Source organism: Ovis aries, chromosome 4 (genome assembly GCF_016772045.2).
Source record: "Ovis aries strain OAR_USU_Benz2616 breed Rambouillet chromosome 4, ARS-UI_Ramb_v3.0, whole genome shotgun sequence".
Lineage (NCBI taxonomy): Eukaryota > Metazoa > Chordata > Mammalia > Artiodactyla > Bovidae > Ovis > Ovis aries.
The window spans coordinates 24315314-24334100 of record NC_056057.1 but is presented as its reverse complement, the minus strand read 5'-3'; the positions used below and the strand labels follow the sequence as shown (position 1 = coordinate 24334100).

At 39.5% G+C, this 18787-nt stretch overlaps 1 protein-coding gene across 3 annotated transcripts in view; it reads left to right on the top strand.

The window, feature by feature from the left end:
- DGKB (diacylglycerol kinase beta) overlaps positions 1-18787 on the top strand; it is a 1339752-nt gene that overhangs the window by 342495 nt on the left and 978470 nt on the right. For all 3 annotated transcript variants that reach the window (XM_060414944.1, XM_060414942.1, XM_060414945.1), the window contains one exon: positions 17709-17866. The gene's annotated coding sequence lies outside the window, so the exon portion shown is untranslated. Of the gene's footprint in view, positions 1-17708; positions 17867-18787 lie in introns of those variants that run through there.

Sequence of the window (18787 nt, the reverse complement as noted above, 5' to 3'; positions counted from 1 at the left end):
TGACTTTGACTGTGTTTACATATCCATTGAAACTTCATGCGTTGTCATGTCTTGGTGATTTTTACCACCTGCACGAAGTGATGGAAGCTAATACTTCCATTCAGTGATGAGGAGGCATAAGAAAGCATTATTCACAAGTAGCTACTGATGTATTCAGATGTGCTTAACTGTTCAGATTCTTGTTGTAATTAAATGGAACTCCCACAAGGGGGAGCAAGCGAACACGTCTCAAAGCCCTGTCCAGGCAACTTTCCAACTGAAGGTACACCCGATTCCAGAGGGAACTGCTCAGTATTCCCCCCAGCCCCCCACCCCGGAGAATCATTTGCAGCCTGCATTTTACTGTGGGAAGTTTCTTTCAGATTTATTTTCTCTGGTGTTTTTTTTTTTTTTTTCCCCAGCTGCTTTTTTTAGTTGTAAATCCATGCTTCGGTTGAGCAGCAAAGCAACTGCTTTGCTGGAGTTCCCAGCACACTCCAGCAGGGAAGTATTTCCCTGCAAGATTTCTAAAAACCTTGCAGAGTCAACAGAACCTTCTCCAGCGCGTTGCCAAAGGTAGCACTCTGATTACCCAGCTTGGGGCCGGGGAGAGGGACGACATAGACGGGAAGGAGACACTTTGCTTAGGAAGCTCTGGGAAAGAGGCTTCATGACTCAGAAAGAAGCACTGGGGAAGTGGGCAGGTCAGCACAATAGATGCAATTAGCAAAAGCAATTAGCATCGGCAGATAAATCCCTCCCTTTTGACTTTCTTCTGTGTATTGCCAAGGCAACCCAGACAGCCTCCTCCTTTCCTACCCCCTCTCCATCCCAACAACCCCGGTGCCACCCACTCCCCCTTCTCCCCACTTCTCACTTACTGCCTCTGCCCTTGGTATTGACTTTAATCAGGTTGCACCTGGGCTAGCACGTGTCTGGGGGTGGAGGAAGGGCAAAATGGATGAGGAGAGTGAGGACCTAGGGTTTGCAGATGAGATTTTCAGTGGTGGGCTCACAATCTGGCCTTATTTTACCCCTTTTTGTGATCCTCGGCTGGCATGAAAAACACCTTTCTTTTCATCATGACATGGGAGTTTGCAGCTGCGGAGCAGTGCGCCAGGCACTTCACTATCTGCTCCAAGTGGCATCTTTACACATTTCAATCTGCCACTAGCTAGTTTATTGTAAGAGGAGCAACGTTTGGAGTTCATTTTCATGGCCACTGATAGCTGGAAATTGTGAAGAGCAAAATCACAACTCAGGAAAAGAAATGGGAATGACTTAAAAAGTGGTATATATTATGAAAGTAAAAGTGAAGTCGCTCAGTCATGTCCGACTCTGCGACCCCATGGACTGTAGCCTACCTGGCTTCTTGGTCCATGGGTTCTCCAGGTGAGAATACTGGAGTGGGTTGCCATTTCCTTCTCCAGGGGATCTCCCCGACCCAGGGATTGAACCTGAGTCTCCCACACTGCAGGCAGAGGCTTTAACCTCTGAGCCACCAGGGAAGCCTTTATGTATGCCTATAAACAGTAATATCTGAGTGAGAAGCGGTATCGAGGAAGAATGTAGGCACTTTCATTTTCTGATTTAAACAGTTTTGCCTTTTATTAAGCAACTATGTAATATTTTTAAAAATACAAAACTACTCCCAAGCTAAAATTCCTTTAAAACTAAAGACATTCTGATCAGTTGGAAAAAAAAAGTAAGATGTAGATTCGAAATGAAGCCAATAACTCCAATAATAGCAAAACCTTCCCTGAATGTTTTCTGCGTGCCAGGCAGTATTCTAAGCCCTCATTTGATTCTCACAACCACCCTGGAATGTAAGTATTTTTATCTCCTTTTTGTCAGATGGGGGAACTGAGGAACAGAGACAACTTGCCCAACATTACTTAGCGCTGTAAGCTACCAGGCCATACTGCCTTTCACTTTCACAACTGTCTGCTGTGATTTGTTATAACATTGCATTTGGACATTATTTCTATAGACAAGAAGGAGCAAAGGACAGGTAGGCAGCTTGATGGCATTAAACATAATTAACCCTTTGGTCTAGCGAGTCATCATGTAGCTCTGGAGTCAGGTGGCACAGTGGCAAAGAATCTGCCTGCTAGTGCAGGAGGCCCGGGTTCTATCCCTGGGTCAGGAAGATCCCCTGGAGGGAGGGCATGGCAACCCACTCCAGCATTCTTGCCTGGAAAGTCCCATGGACAGAGGAGCCTGGCAGACTACAGTCATGGGGTCACGGCTTAGCGACTAAACAGCAACAAATAGGTAAGTGCATGTCTAGACTTCACCACTTAGCCAACTGGCTGGATAGCTTCTCAGCCTCAGTATACAGACGTGTACTGTAGGTCAGATAATAGCTACCTCCCTTCCAAACTACCCACTCTCCTTTCGCGTCTCATCCCACTCACCCAGTGCCTCCCACCCCCATGTTTTGGATACTTTCTTCTTTCTTGATGAAGAAGAAAGTTCTGGATAAAGACATTCAGAGAACATTTTAGTTGTGCAGTGCTTTTCTGAGGGAGTATTGACACTGAAATAGAACTCAACTAGAAATAGAAACACTTAAACCAAAGACACGCATAATTCTTAAATGTTGTGGAATGAGTTCCTCACAGCAACTTTGCCCTGATTTGCACCTCTATTTATCATTTGCATTTTCTGCTTTAAGGCTTCACTATAGTTTTCTCTGTGTTAGTCACATATATAGCACATACAGATATGTAGAAATGACAGGAAAGAAGTGAGAGACGTTATAGAAGGCTTTGCATCCCTGCCCAGCCTACCCATAAGTGTGCTAAGTCTTGGCTAACATGGGTGATACAACCCAAATCGAACCTCACATTTTTCAACTGGTTTTTCCCTCCAAAGGCTGTTTTATGTCATCTAATAGTCTTGCCTGGAGAATCCTATGGACAGAGCCCGGAGGGCTACAGCGCATAGGGTCACAAAGAGTCAGACATGAGTGAAGTGACTTAGCATGCACACATGCATGATGAAAATATTTAAGATCTACTCTCTTAGCAACTTTGAAGTACTTAATTCAGTATTATTAACTATAATCACAATATTGCACCTTAGATCCCTAGAGCCTCCTCATAACTGGATGTTTATACTCCTTGGCCAACATCTCTTCTTTCCCATGCCCAGCCCCTATGAGTTCAGCTGTTTCATATTTCATATATAAATGGTATCGTATAATACTTATCTTTCTGTGTGACTTACTTCACCTGATGCTCTGAAGTTCTGCTCATGTTGTCACAAATGTAAGGATGTCCTTTTCGTGGCTGAATAATATTCCATTATATATATGTGTTGCATCATCTTAATTCATCCATTGACAGACACTTAGCACTTAGGTTGTTTTCATATCTTGGCTATTGCAAATAATGCTACAGTGAGCATAGGAATACAGGTAGCTCTTCAAGATTCTGATTACATTGCCTTAGGCTGTATACCCAAAGTGGGATTGCTGGATCATATGATAATTTTTTTTTTTAATTTTTGAGATGCCTCCATAATGTTTTCCATAATGACTGCACTAACTTACATTTCCACCTACAGTGCACAAATGTTCCGTTTTTTCCACATCCCTGCCAGCACTTGTTATTTCTCGTCTTTTAGATGACAGTTATCCTAACAGTTGTGAAGTGGTATCTCACTGTGGTTTTAATTTGCATTTTCCTGATGATTAGTGATGTTGAGTACCTTTACATATACCTGTTGGCTATTTGTGTGTCTTCTTTGGAAAATGTTTATTCAGTTCCTCTGCCCAGTTTTGAATCATTTTTGTTTGTTTGCTTTTTATTTATTTATTTTTTTTTTGCTATTGAACTGCGTGAATTCTTTATATTTTTTGGGGGTATTAACCCCTATCAGGTATTTGATTTGCAAATGTTTTCTACCATTTTGTAGGTTGCTTTCATCCTTATTTTTAGATAACATTCTTGAATGGGATGTTAAATGATTTAATCTCATGGAAAAACCTGCTGCCCTCGTTGGAGACACAGGATTGAGACGTAAAGAACAGTTAGTTCACAACAGACCCATATCAGTTCACTGGCTTGAATACTTATTCCTGGCCACTAAGGATATGAAATTTTCCTTGATCTATATTCAGGCTATGACTCTTAAACACCAGGAAAAAGTACTCCATGGTACTTCTTTTGCAAGTAGTGAATTTGGTTATATGCCCCAGCTGTTCTATTGAGACTGTAGAGCTTGGCAACTCCTGAGCATGTTCACGTGCATAAACACACACACACACACACACACACACACACACACACAGAAGAGAGAGAAAAATGGATCTCTCTTTGACTTAAATTTTCAGGGAATATTAACATGGAGCCCAGAGGTTACAGTAGGGACTTTGGTTTAGATTCAGAGAAAGATGGAGAATCAGAGAAAGGTTTTCAGGCTTGTACAATCCTCTTGACTTCCCTTGTTTTAGATACTAGACATAGGGAGGTAGGATTAGAAGTGGGGAGACCAGCTAGAGGAGGACGAGTGCAATAGACAGATTGGACGCCAACTGCTATTTGGATCAAGGTGGGTGAATCTTGAAAGAAAATGAATTCAAGGTAGACAAAAAAAGTAGCCTCAAAGGAGGTGGTGACAGGATGAATGTAGCATTTGAAAGAAAGAGGAGCCAGAGAAAACTACAGAGTATATACTTTGATTAGGGAAAATAGGGTTTCACGCTTTCATGATTATGGTTAGATGACGCTTAGTGGCACAGTGCTACCTGTAAATTGTCCAAAATGGGTTAAATCTAGAGAAAAAACATTCCATGGCTTTTTAAGCACTGTGTTTCTGCAGCAATGGAGTCCCCTGCAGCAAAACGGGCTGGGCTTCTGCCTGCCAATCATGGTGCTGATAACATCTCACTTTGTTACCTCAGGAAGGTCGCATCATCTTTCTGGATCACCTTCTGTTTCATTTGCAAAAGCCAAATGACTGTACCAGGCTATCTGAGGTCCACCTCAGCTCTACATTCTGTAATTCTTTGTGCCTGTTACCTGATGAGGCAGACAACTCACTCTTCAGATGTAATTGAAGCTAATGGTAAAAATGTCACACAGAAGATTATCAAATGGCTTTCTGTCAAAATGAGTCTGGGAAATATTTCAGAAATGAAAGTAAAAATTATTTTAAAGCATTACTAGTTCATAAATTGTAGACATTTCTAAAGGTCAGAATTTTAAGCCTCAGAAATAACTATTTACAAATAAGGTAACATCAATAAATCAATAATATGTTTTTGTTTGAATAAATTGCAATGTTTGCTTCCCCCCAAGAAAGACTTTCCTGGTGGCCTCTTAGCCTAATTATAAACCATAAAGAAGAAATGTTGAGTTAACGTCAGAGGCATTAGTTTTGTGCTGTTTCTGAGTAAGAGATGAAAAGAAATCATTCCATATTCATTGATAGATTCTCCAGTTTGCACAGTTTATTAACTTAGTTCTATAATATTTACTTATGAAACATCAATCAAAGAATTAAACTTTCCGAACAAAAGGATGTATTTTATGATCAAATTCAGCCTTCAATGAGTAATCTCAAAATAGTAGAGTTGTTTTATCCTCCTGCTCAAGGATCTAATCACATATTTGCTAAGGAACTATTTTTTATAAATCATTCCATAGGTTGGCTGCTTACAAACCATTAATTCTTTCATTCATTCAGTATACTATGTGCAAGCACTATTTTATGTATGAAGGATAGAACCGCAAACAAAGTCATTAGGCTTATGAAACATTGCAATAGTCTGTCTCATGTTCACTTTCTCCATGTCAAGTAAACTATCTTTGAAGAAGCTAGAGTGTGAGATTGTCTGCACTTGTTTAGAAATGTAATTCTTAAACAGATCTTACTGCTGCATGTGTTTAAATCCAATTATTGACTACTACTTACCATTTTTCCTTCTTTAGCTCTCAGCATTGCTATATAAGCTGAAATTTTTAATTAATTTTTCATCAACAAGGATCTTTCATGTAGGCCAGTGGACTGTGTACATTTCAATAAATTGAGGTACTGTGGTTAAGAGTAAAGAAACTGGATTGGGAATCAAAAGTTTAAGCTCTGCCCTGTCATGTATTAGGAACTCAAACAGTTTACTCACCTTGTCTGAGCTGAGGCCTCCTAAGTAAATTGGATGCCTCTTGAGGTTTTCTTCAGATTCTAGTGAAATGATGTATCCTATTATTCTCACCTCTTAAAGAGCATGCTAAGATACTAATGTTTAAAACACTAATTTTTAGTTTTAATAATAACAACCAAATTTGTTGTATATTTGTAACATACTACATACATATTATAGAGAATGAGAAGATAAATAGCTTTTAATTAACTTGAAAGTTTTAATCATCACATCTTTTTATTCATCAAACATATAGAATCAGAGAAGTTCCCAAGACATATCAATTTACTTCTATTATCTTTAACTTTTGACTGACAGATCCAAATAGCACACTCAAAACAGAGCGTGACAGAAAAGAAAATGTCTTTACCTCTGTTTATCTGAAAGAGGATGAGTAAGGGTAATTCATTTTACAATGAGAGTCTTATGCATTCCAAATAGTACAAACCACTTGTGGGGACATTCTTCTCATTTCTAGTGTGATTTTACCCTTCAGAGATTTACAAAGGGTGACAAAGGTGTTCCACAGGTACTACAGATTACTTATCAGGATGTCTTAGGCTCAGTGAGATCACAAAATAAAGTGCTGATTGAGAGATTTTGAGAGTCTCAATAGAGAATGGAAAATGAACAACACTATCCCTACCAATAAGTTAAAGTGGTCTTTGAAATTTCCACAGTAAATTTAAAGACTCTAAGGGACAGAATAAAATAATGGCAGTGCCCAGGGCAGAATGAAGCATAGGTTACATGCTAAGAGCATATCAATCATCTCAAGCAGAACCAGCCATCATTCTTAGTTGAATGTTAGCCTCATATTTTATTCTCTCTGTCTTCAAGTATGTCCCTGTTCTACTGTCTTACTAGAGAGAGTGTTTTATTTTAGAAAATCTACTTTAAACATTTGCAGGGAAGCATTTTATCTTTACCTATTTAGCATTCCTCATAAATATTTGTTGTTGTTCAGCCACCACGTCCGACTCTTTGTGATCTCATGAACTGCAGCACACCAGGCTTTCCTGTCCTTCACTCTCTTCCAGAGTTTGCTCAAATTCATGTCCGATTGGAGTTGGTGATGCTATGTAATTATCTCATCCTCTGCTGCCCCTTTCTCCTTTTTCTCTCAATCCTTCCCAGCATCAGGGTCTTTTCCAGTGAGTCAACGCTTCTCATCAGGTCTTCAATATACAGACACTAGTGCCTGAAAGAAGGAAAAAAAAATCTAAACACGATGGACCACATTATTGACTCATGTTTCTTATTTTAAAATAAGTTGATTCTTGGTCATGTGATCCACACTTGAAAATAATTTATTAACTGTTCTGTTTGCTCGATGAAGTACTAGGCATATTATGGATTTGGGAACTGGCATGGGAAATAGATTAGCATAGGTCAGCATTGAGTTGACATTCAGAAACTGAATGAAGGAAAAACAAAACCAGATACAAATATCACAAATGATTATATGACTTTACATCACTGTGTAAATAAACTAATCAAATGGAAACAGTCTCATATAGAAACTAAGTAAATGTTTTTGGGGAAAGTTTCAGCTCATAAATTGATATATGATATATGTCTCACACCAACACTCTGAAGCCACTTATTTCTCCCATGCGCTAATGATTAAATGCTCAGTGGCTGCGCTTGGCAAACCATTTTGTCTCATGCAGCCGTCCATCAATTTTGTGTAAGAGGAAAAGCAAAATTAGAACTCAACTATTATGCCATTGACAAAATAATAAGTAGAGACCCACCAAAAATGTGATTAAAGAACAAAGGTGTGAGCAACCCAGTTCTGAAGACTGTCATCTCCACCACACATAAGCCTAGTTTAATATTTCAAAGAATAAATACAGACAAGAGAATGAAGTGGGAGGTTTCCCTGGTGGTCCCGTGGTTAAGACTTTGCCTTCCAATGTAAGGGATGTGGGTTCAGTTCCTTTTCGGGGAGTTAAGATTCCATATGCTTTGTGGCCAAAAAAGCAAAAAATAAAGCAGAAGCAATATTGAAACATTCAATAAAGACTTTTAAAATGGTCCACATTAAAAAAATCTTTAAAAAAAGAGAATGAGGTGAAAATAATTGTTAAGCAGCAGTACAACAATCTATGTGCTAAAAGGGTGAGGGGGTGGTTATTTTAAGAATGTCTCATTATTGGATTTGACAATATAGACTTAATCAAACTTGTTTCCTTAATAAATCTTAAATTAATATTTATTTCTTCAAAGGACAAATAGAAGATAATCAGATAACATGTCCTATAACACAAAACTAGATAAATTTGCAGCTTCTTCCTGACTCTGCTGCAGTGGATGTTGAGGTATACCAGATGGACCACCCGTTTAGAAGTAATGCACAGGTTTCTTCTGCAGATGGGGGGGTTCCTGGCTCACAACGCTCCCTAAGAATTGTCTTCTGCCAAAGGGAACTTTCTCTCCAGAACAGGGGGAAGAGTAAAAGGGAACAAAACCTGAGCCCCTTTGCCTCCATTTGGGAAGTTTCTTAGGTAGAAGGCCAACCCCAGAACTCCCCAGGGAATCAGGTCAGACCTCTGCGGTCACCCTTTCATAGTCTGACTCTTCCTTCTGACCAATCCTGCCTCCTTACCTCTCTTTCTGGTGTTTTTCTGAAGAGTGCTATTCAATATACCACGTGTAAACAAATGTCAGTCTCAGAGTCTACCTCCTAGGGCACTGACCTTGGCATTGGCCTCCTCTCTAATTAATTACAGTTTGAAAATGCATACACTCTAACAGGAAATTGGGAAATCTCTGCATTTTCTCATTACTTTGCCATCATTTTATTAAATTACTTTGCTGATTGTCTCAAAAAGTCTTATACCACTTCCCACTTTCTCATCTTTAGCAATCTTGATCAAATTTTGATCACATCAAGAGTACAGGACACCAACTTTTTCTTTTCTAGATGCATGATTTAATAAGGACAGAAAATTTTGAAAGGTCATTGAATCCAGTTGCAGTTCTAGTTTTCAAAAGCCAATAGACTATGAACATTCTATTCAGTCTTCCAAATTAGCATTAGTCATCCCTGTTCAAAATGTCCCTGTCTGACAGTTCATGCAGATTTATATTCCCAGACATAGGCTACTATGAAAATTAAGTTTAAAAGAAATGAACCAGGAGTTCTATCAGGAGCAGTGCCAATTCTATTAGGTGCAATTTGTATTTTTAAAAACAACTTAAATATACAAACAATTACCCAGTATCTAATAATGCTTACTATCTAGTATGTATAACAATAAATACTTTTCCCATATTGTCCCTAAACCTCACTACATGTGCACATGGTCTAAGTCATTTTAGTCATATCCGACTCTTTTGAGACTCCATGGACTATAGCCCAGAGGCTCCTCTGTCCATGGGACTCTCTGAAGTGGGTTGACATGCCCTCCTCCCAGGGATCTTCCCAACCTAGGGATCAAACCTGTGTTTCTTACGTCTTCTGTATTGGCAGGTCAGTTCCTTACCACTAGTGCCACGTGGGAAGCCCAAACCTCACTGCAAACTACAAGTTAAATATTATTAGTATTATACAAAGAAAGAGACGTGAGTTTCATGACTTTTATGTAACTAGGCCATAATTGCATGTTTTGTTAGTGATAATTCTGAAGCTCATTGGCCAAAGGCTACCAAGGACACATCTATAGTCATACAATGTCAAGTTTATTTAGCTTGGTGTAGCAAGGGAGACGGAGAAGGCAATGGCACCCCACTCCAGTACTCTTGCCTGGAAAATCCCATGGACGGAGGAGCCTGGTGGGTTGCAGTCCATGAGCCTATGGTTGCAAAGAGTTGGACACGACTGAGCAGCTTCACTTCCACTTTTCACTTTCATGCCTTGGAGAAGGAAATGGCAACCCACTCCACTGTTCTTGCCTGGAGAATCCCAGGGGTGGCGGAGCCTGGTGGGCTGCCGTCTATGGGGTCACACAGAGTCGGACACGACTGAAGTGACTTAACAGCAGCAGCAGCAGCAGCAAGGGAGAACACTCCACAGGCCAGCCTTGGGACTTTCTCAATCTGAGGAAATAGTGAGAAGCTTTTACAGGGTACTGGAGATTGGTTTGAGTGGTTTTAAAATGAGTTGTACAAAACAGATTATCAGTTAAGATTGGTAGAGGGAGAGAAGCAGGAGGTATTTACTGATTGGTTATGGGCTCTTAGTGTATGTGTTTAGCCTTGCAGTCATGTCTGACTCTTTGTGACCCCATGGACTGTAGTCTGCCAGGCTCCTCTGTCCATAGGGATACTTCAGGCAAGAATACTGGAGTAGATTGCCTTATCCTCCTCCAGGGGATCTTCCCAACCCAGGGATGGAACCAAGGTCTCCCACACTGCGGGCGGATTCTTTACCATTTGAACCACCATTAACCACAGGGAAATGTTACCTCTAGTTTTCTTTGATCTAAATCTATTATTGTGGCATATGACTTAATACTCTAAAGGGCCCATCAAGCAGTTTCTCAGTTGACCTAAACCCCATAGCCACCATCTAAAAGCTGCCAGTGGACATGAGCCCATTTTATCTTTGCAGCTCCATCATGCTGCCTTCAATCTGGGCAAAAATTCTAGAACATGGGGGAAGTAAAACGTTTTCTTTAACATTTAAAACTTAATTTAAAATATAATGTATATTATATTGTATAATTATGTATAATGTATAATTATTGTATAATATAATGTTTAATTAAAGTATAATGTCTATTGATGTGAGCCTCACCTCAGCTTTCTCTTTAGCGAAGTAAGAATGTTACTTTTTCCTTCTCAGAATTGGATATTATTTTCTACAGTTAGATATACTGATCAGCAGAGTTTCTTTTTTTAAGTAATTTTAGGATTAGTCAGCAGAAAATACTCTAGAACTGTGGAAGGACAGGAAAACAAGAATAAGAAGTTGATTTTTAATATTGCATATAGTTAAGAATTACTTTGCCAACAAAGGTCCATGTAGTCAAAGCTATGGTTTTTCCAGTGGTCATATATGGATGTGAGAGTTGGACCATAAAGAATTCTGAGTGCTGAAAAATTGATGCTTTCAAACTGTAGTGTTTGAGAAGACTCTTGAGAGTACCTTGGACTGCAAGGAGATCAAACCAGTCCATCCTAAAGGAAATAAACCCTGAATACTGCTTCCCTGATAGCTCAGTTGGTAAAGAATCTGCCTGTAATGCAGAAGACTCTGGTTCGATTCCTGGGTTGGGAAGATCCCCTGGAGAAGGGAATGGCTACCCATTCCAGTATTCTGGCCTAGAGAGTTCCATGGACTATCTAGTCCATGGGGTCTCAAAGATTCAGACATGACTGAGTGACTTTCACTTTCATTCATTGGAAGGACTGATGCTGAAGCTGAAGCTCCAGTACTTTGGCCACCTGATGCCAAGAGCTGACTCATTAGAAAGAAACCCTGATGCTAGGAAAGACTGAAGATAGGAAGAGACGGTGACAACAGAGGATGAGATGGTTGGATGTCATCACTGACTCAATGGACAGGATTTTAAGCAAGCTACGGGAGGTGGTGAAGGATAGAAAGCCTGGTGTGCTGAAGTCTATAGGGTCGCAAAGAGTTGGACATGACTGAGCAACTGAAAAAGAGCAACATAGTTAGGAATTACTGACAGTTTTTAAGGTAGAAAATGAAATCATAAAAATACTAGTGGAATGAATTTGGGAAACTATGAAAAGGAAAAGACTTCAAACCCATAAATGGGGCTAAGGCCTATATAATACAATACACTTTTTAAATGTTAGATGTTACAGAGCTCTGATATTAATTTTATTTGAGCAATACAGTCTTGAATCTGACTGAACAATCAGTGTTTGCTCTTTTGCAAAGAGGAAAGTTGAACTGCTCTGCTTTAGAGCCACTGATCTTAAAGGATGACATTTCTGCCCTTCTCACTTTCTCCTAGACCTTGTCAAGCAGAACATGAGTGATTTTGCATGCTTGTTATAACATTGCATAGTTTTGATTTACTGTGCAAGTGAGAGACAGTCCTCTCCTCTATTCATCACTGTGTGTCCACTGCAGAAGGACAGCATGGGTGATGTAAAGACAGTGTGTCCTGTTCTGGAGCTTAATCTGGTAACATAGCTTGACAAAGACTGTTTTCAAACATACAAGGTTAATTTTGCTAAAGTCAGAATGACTGACTTAGGAGCTGTTATGGTTACCTGTTGCCCTGATAAACTCCCCTACAGCTTAGTGAATTAAAACAACAACCACTTTAATATATCTCCTGCTTTGAGTGTTAAAAATTCAGGTAGGGCTCATCTAGACAGTCCTGCTCCCCATGGAAGTGGTTTGGATCACTGATCAGTATCCAGTTAGCTGAGCCCAACTGGAGGGTCTGAGACTGTTACACTTACGTGCATTATTTCTTGGTGGGGATTGCTGGAGTGCTGGGTTTAGCTGGGTTTCTCTTCCTTTCTTTTGCTGTGTAGTTTTAGGGCCTCACCATACAATATCTCTGTATCTCTACCAGGTATTTAGACTACTTACGTGGATGTATGGGGCTCCCAAAGACCACAGTGGAAGCTGCCCACAGTCTTAAAAGCTGAGCCCAGAACTAGCATAATTTCACTTGTGCCAAATTCTATTTGTCAGTTGTCATCTCCAGCCCAAATTAAGGGGCAGGGCCATGAGATCCTGATTCTTAATGGGGAGAGTGCCAAAGCATTTGTGGTCATATTTAGTTTGTGATGGGAGAGTGAGAAGTTGGGTGAAGCCTCCACTCATTGCTGTCTCAAACCTGGCAGGACCTCTTCCCACGCAAGTAGAATCTATTTGTTTACTACCTTCTGACATATCAACCCTGAGGGAACCAAGGATGCTAGAAAGACTGTACACACTGAGTGATACCCATCAAGAAGCTGCTAGTATTTTTTGCTGAAAATATGTTGTTTGAGTTTATCAAGAAATGTAGCTTGTAAGCAATTTTAGGGTGCTCTTATTTGCCAACTCTTAGAGCAACTAAACAGACTATAATGTAGATGGTTGAAACTAGTGGGAATGTCTAGGGTAGCAGTATATATTTAAACGGTATGTGAACTCTGCTTTTAAATTTTGTAGATCAGATAACATATATATTTTAATTTTATGAAGATAAGCATTACCAATTTCAATTCTGCAAAGAAATTGGATTCTCAGATGAGATTTTTTAAACAAGCACATGTTTTCTTTTGAATATTTTTTTACTTAAAGATGTGTCCAAACCTAGAGTCTTATTATTGACCAATGTACTTATTTACACAAAATTATATTTATAATACATATATAATGATTAGTTGAAATAAGCAGTAAATACCATGTGTTCTTATTTTTAATCAATAATTCATTAATGAGGACATCAGTGTAAATGATGAACATCTTTTTTCAAAACCTTTTTTATTGTGGAAAATTTCAGACATACACGAAAGTGAAAGGAGTAGTGTAATAAATCCCCACAAGTCCATTAATTAGCTTCAAGAATTATCAACACATGAACAATCTCATCTCATCTATGTGTCACTTTTCCCTCTCCATTTTTTTAATGTGGTAGGTTTTATTGCTGATTTACTTTTAAATAAAGCAATGTGTATATGTCCGTCTCAGACACTTAACTATCTCCCTTGGGTGAGCTCTCTGAATCTGTGAGTCTGTTTCTGTTTTGTAGATAAGTTCATTTGTATCAATTTTTTTAGATTTCACATATAAGCAATATCATACTGCGTTTCTTTTTCTCTAAGATTTCATTCAGTATGATAGTCTCTAGGTCCATCCATGTTGGTGTGAATGGCATTATTTTATTCTTTTTAATGACTGAATAGCATTCCCTTGTGTATATGTACCACAATTTCATCTATTCCTCTGTTGATAGACATTTAGGTTGCTTCCGTGTCTTGGTTATTATAAACACTGTTACAATGAATATTGAGATTCATTTATCCTCTTGGACCATGTTTTTCTCCAGATATATGCCTGAGTAAGATTGCATGATCATAAAGTAACTCTATTTTTATAAGGAACCTCCATACTATTTCCAATAGTGGCTATATGAATTTATATACCCAATAGTATAGAAGAGTTCCCTTTCTCCAAATTCTTTCCAGCATTTATTGTTTGTGGATTTTTGATGATGGCAGTTCAAAAGGTATAAGGTGATATCTCATTGTAGTTTTATTTACATTTCTCTAATAATAATAGAGGAATAGAATGGGAAAGACTAGAGATCTCTTCAAGAAAATTAGAGATACCAAGGGAAAATTTCATGCAAAGATAGGCACAATAAATGACAGAAATGACATGGTCTTAACAAAAACAGAAGATATAGAGAAGAGGTGGCAAGAATATACAGAAGAACTGTACAAAAAAATCTTAATGACCTGGATAACCATGATGGTATTATTACTCACTTGCAGTCAGACATCCTGGAGTGTGAAGTCAAATGGACCTTAGGAAGCATTACTATGAACAACGATAGTGGAGGTGATGGAATTCCAGCTGAGCTATATCAAATCCTAAAAGATGATGCTGTGAAAGTGCTCCACTCAATATGCCAGCAAACTTGGAAAACTCAGCAGTGGCCACAGGACTAGAAAAGGTCAGTTTCATTCCAATACAAAAGAAGGACAATGCCAAAGAATGATCAAACTGCCAGACAATTGCTAGCAAGGTCATATGCTAGCAAGGTCATGCTCAAAATCCTCCAAGCTATGCTTCAATAGTACACGAAGCAAGAACTTCCAGATGTTCAAGCTGGATTTAGAAAAGGCAGAGGAACAAGAGATCAAATTGCAACACCCGTTGGATCATAGAAAAAGCAAGAGAATTGCAGAAAAACATCTACTTCTGTTTCATTGACTATGCCAAAGCCTTTGTGTGGATCACAACAAACTGTGGAAAAGTTTAAAGAGATGGAAATACCAGACCACCTTATTTGCCTCCTGAGAAACCTATGTGCAAGTCAAGAAGCAATAGTTAGAACCTAGAATGGAACAACAGACTGGTTCCAAACTGGGAATGGAGTGTGTCAAGGCTGTATATTGTCACTCTGTTTATTTACGTTCTCTGCAGAGTAAAACCATCATATGAAATGCTGATCTGGATGAATCACAAGCTGGGATCAAGATCGCCGGGAGAAATATCAATAACCTCAGATACACAGATGATACCACGATTTTGGCAGAAAGCAAAGAGGAACTAAAGATCCTCTTGATGAAGGTGAAAGAGGAGAGTAAAAAAGCTGGCTGAAAACTCAACATCCAAAAACTGATAATCATGGCATCCAGTCCCATCACTTCATGGCAAATAGATGGGGAAACAATGGAAACAGTGACAGACTTTATTTTCTTGGGCTCTAAAATCACTGAGGACAGTGTCTACAAAAGCCATGAAACTAAAAGATGCTTGCTCCTTGAAAGAAAAGCTATGAGAAACCTAGACAGCATATTACAAAGCACAGACATTACTTTGCCAACAAATGTCTATACAGTCAAAGGTATGGTTTTTCCAGTAGTCTTGTATGGATGTGAGTGTTGGACCACAAAGAAGGCTGAGTGCCGAAGAATTGATGTTTTTGAACTGTGGTGTTGGAGAAGACTCTTGACAGTCCCTTGGACTGGAAGGTCAAACTACTCAATCCTAAAGTAAATCAAAGCTGAATATTCATTAGAAGACTGATGCTGAAGCTGAAGCTCCTGTACTTTGGCCACCTGATTAGAAAAGCAGACTCAATAGAAAAGACCCTGATGGTGGGAAAGGAAGGCAGGGGGAGAAGCTGAATGACAGAGGACGAAATGGTTGGAGGTTGGATGACATCACCAACTCAATGTGCAAGATTTTGGGCAAGCTCTGGGAGATGGTGAAGTACAAGGAAGCCTGTCATGCTGCAGTTCATGGGGTCGCAAAGAGTTGGACATGACTGAGCGACTGAACAACAGAAGTTAGTGACGTTAAACACTTTTTCATGTGTTTCTTGCCCATCTCTATGTCTTCTTTGGAGAAATGGCTGTTTAAATCTGCCCATGTTTTTATTGGATTGTCTGTTATGATGATATACAGACACATGTGAATGTGTTAGTTGTTCAGTTGTGTCTGACTCTGCAACACCCTGGACTGTAGTATTTAATGAGATTTAAACAGCCTCTCAGTTCACTTGATAAACATTAACTGAGCTCCCACTCTTGTCAGACTCTTCTATGAGTGTAATGATAAACAAGATGAATGAACCCCCATTGTCCAGAAGCTCACATTGTACTAGAGGGAGAGACATTAGTAAATAAAATAAGAGTATACAATTTGGAACAGTAATTAGTGCTCTAAAATTTAATTCAAGGAAAAGGAGAAAGATAGGGAGAGGGGGCAGGGTTACTCTTCTACATCACATGGTCAATCAGGTCCTTTCTAAGGAGGTGAGGTTTAACAGGGCTAAATAAATACAAAGAGTAGACTCTGTGTGATCCTGCCCTTCCCCCCTTATCTTTTCTCTCCTGACTAAAGTCTTGTATGGCACTAATATCATAGAACTATATATGTTATAATATCATATATAAGATGATTTTCTTGTCTGCTCCCTTGAATAGAATGTGAATCTCAAAACTTAAGGATAGCAGATGCTGAGTCAGTCTTATCCATCATTACATTTCTAAACAGTATATTATAAATATATCTATCTCTAAATCTATCCTGTTCTCCAGATGAGGTAACAAGGGCTCTTAAGTTGCCAGGTGTCTTAACCCAAATCTTAAAACCTAGTAAATAGAATGAGGAGGTAGAAGGAAGGAAATCAACGTGTGCTGAGTGTTAATATGTGCCAGATATTACAAAAGGTACTTATCTAAGTCTATGATCTAATATAATCCGTAAAGCAACTGTGATAGGCTGAATGTTAGCCTCCAAAGGCTCCGCATCCTAATCCCCAGGACTTGTAAAGGATGCCTGATAATAGAAAGAGACCCTAGAGATGTGATTTAGCTAGGGACCTTGGGAAGAAGAGACCACTGGACCATCCAGATGGGCGGTAATCACAGGGGTCTGATAAGAAGAAGGCAGGAGATCTGAGAGAAAGCAGATGTTTAATTTGGAAATGAGGCTGAGGTGATGTAAGGAAGAGCTATGAGCCAATGAATTCAGGTAGCCTTTAGAAGTTAGAAAAGGTAAACGAATGGATAATTCCTTGGAGCCTCTAGAAAGAATGAGCCATGTCAACACCAAGACTTTAGCCCAATAAAATTGATTTGAAACTTCTAGTCTCCAAAACTTTTTAAAGATAATAAATCTGCATTGTTTTAAGCCATCAGGTTTGTGGTAGGTTGTTATAATGCTCATAGGACATTAATACAGCAGCCCAGCTGGGGAACTCAGGTAAAGGTTAGGTACCTTGTTCAGTATCACAACACCTTGGTAAAAGAGAGTTAAGTGTTCTGTGTCTGTGCTCTTAGCACTCCAAAGTTTATCATCATAGGCAGAAATCACTCCCGTGTTTCAGACTGTCAAGTAGTTACAAGTAATTCACAAAGCACTTACAAAAAGATGATATGGCAAGCGGTTTTTTGATGGGAAAATATTTATTCATTTTAGGTTTCACAAGCTCAGCATCAAATACAGGTCTTCCATACCAGAGGCCACCTGCTCCAACAGAACAGCAGCCCTTTATGAATTAGACATTCAACCACATTCTTCAACGCTAAAGTGCCCTGCTTACATCTCTGCAAAATGAACCTAGCACTTTCAACAAGGTAATTCTACCATGATTGTGCAGCAGTAACAATGTTTATTGGGGTATAAGATCATTCCATAGTGCTTTCAGCTTAGAATGAGTATCAGTATCAGCGGGGTGAGATAGCTAAAAAGTCTGTGACAAAAATTCTTAAGAAGAAGGCCATCAACCTGATGTACAGCAACTGCTCTTCTATTCTGGAGGTAAGTGAGGACTGTGGTCCACGTGGCTTATATTTGATGTGTTATTCTTCAGTCAGATTCCTTGTCTTCAATCGGCTCGCCTTCTCTGAGCCATCATTATTGCTTTGATAAAGTATAACAGGAGGAGGTGTACCATCTGCTTCTTCATATTCACTTAATGCGGTTCTCTTGACCCTCACACTCGCACCTCATTCAGTCTAAATAAGATCTAGAAACAAATAATTCATCTGGGTTGTTGAGCCATGAGCTCAGAAGAGAATACTGGGGCATGGAGACTCTTTCCCTCCAAGATAAGGTGACCCATGCAAAGCATATAGAGACAGTGCCTTAAAGAAAGGCAGACCGTGCTACACCATGGTTGAATGCTTAGGAGTCACAGAAACTCACAGGCTTATCTTGTGGGCTTCCTTGGAGTAGAATACAAGACACTGCTTAACTGAATCCCTGAAGGGTAGATGCCTGAATATAATGAAAGCTTTGGGCTTCCCTTGTGGCTCAGTGGTAGAGAATCTGCCTGTGAAGCAAGAGACCCAGGTTTGATCCCTGGGTTGGAAAGATCTCCTGGAGAAGGAAATGGCAACCCACTCCAGTATTCTTGCCTGGTGGAGGAACCTGGTGGGCTGCAGTCCATGGGGTCGCAAAGAGTCGGACATGTCTGAGCGATCAAGCACAGCACAAGCAGATGAAAGAGGAAAGCTACCAAAAAGAGATCCCCAGGGCCTAGCACCCACAATACA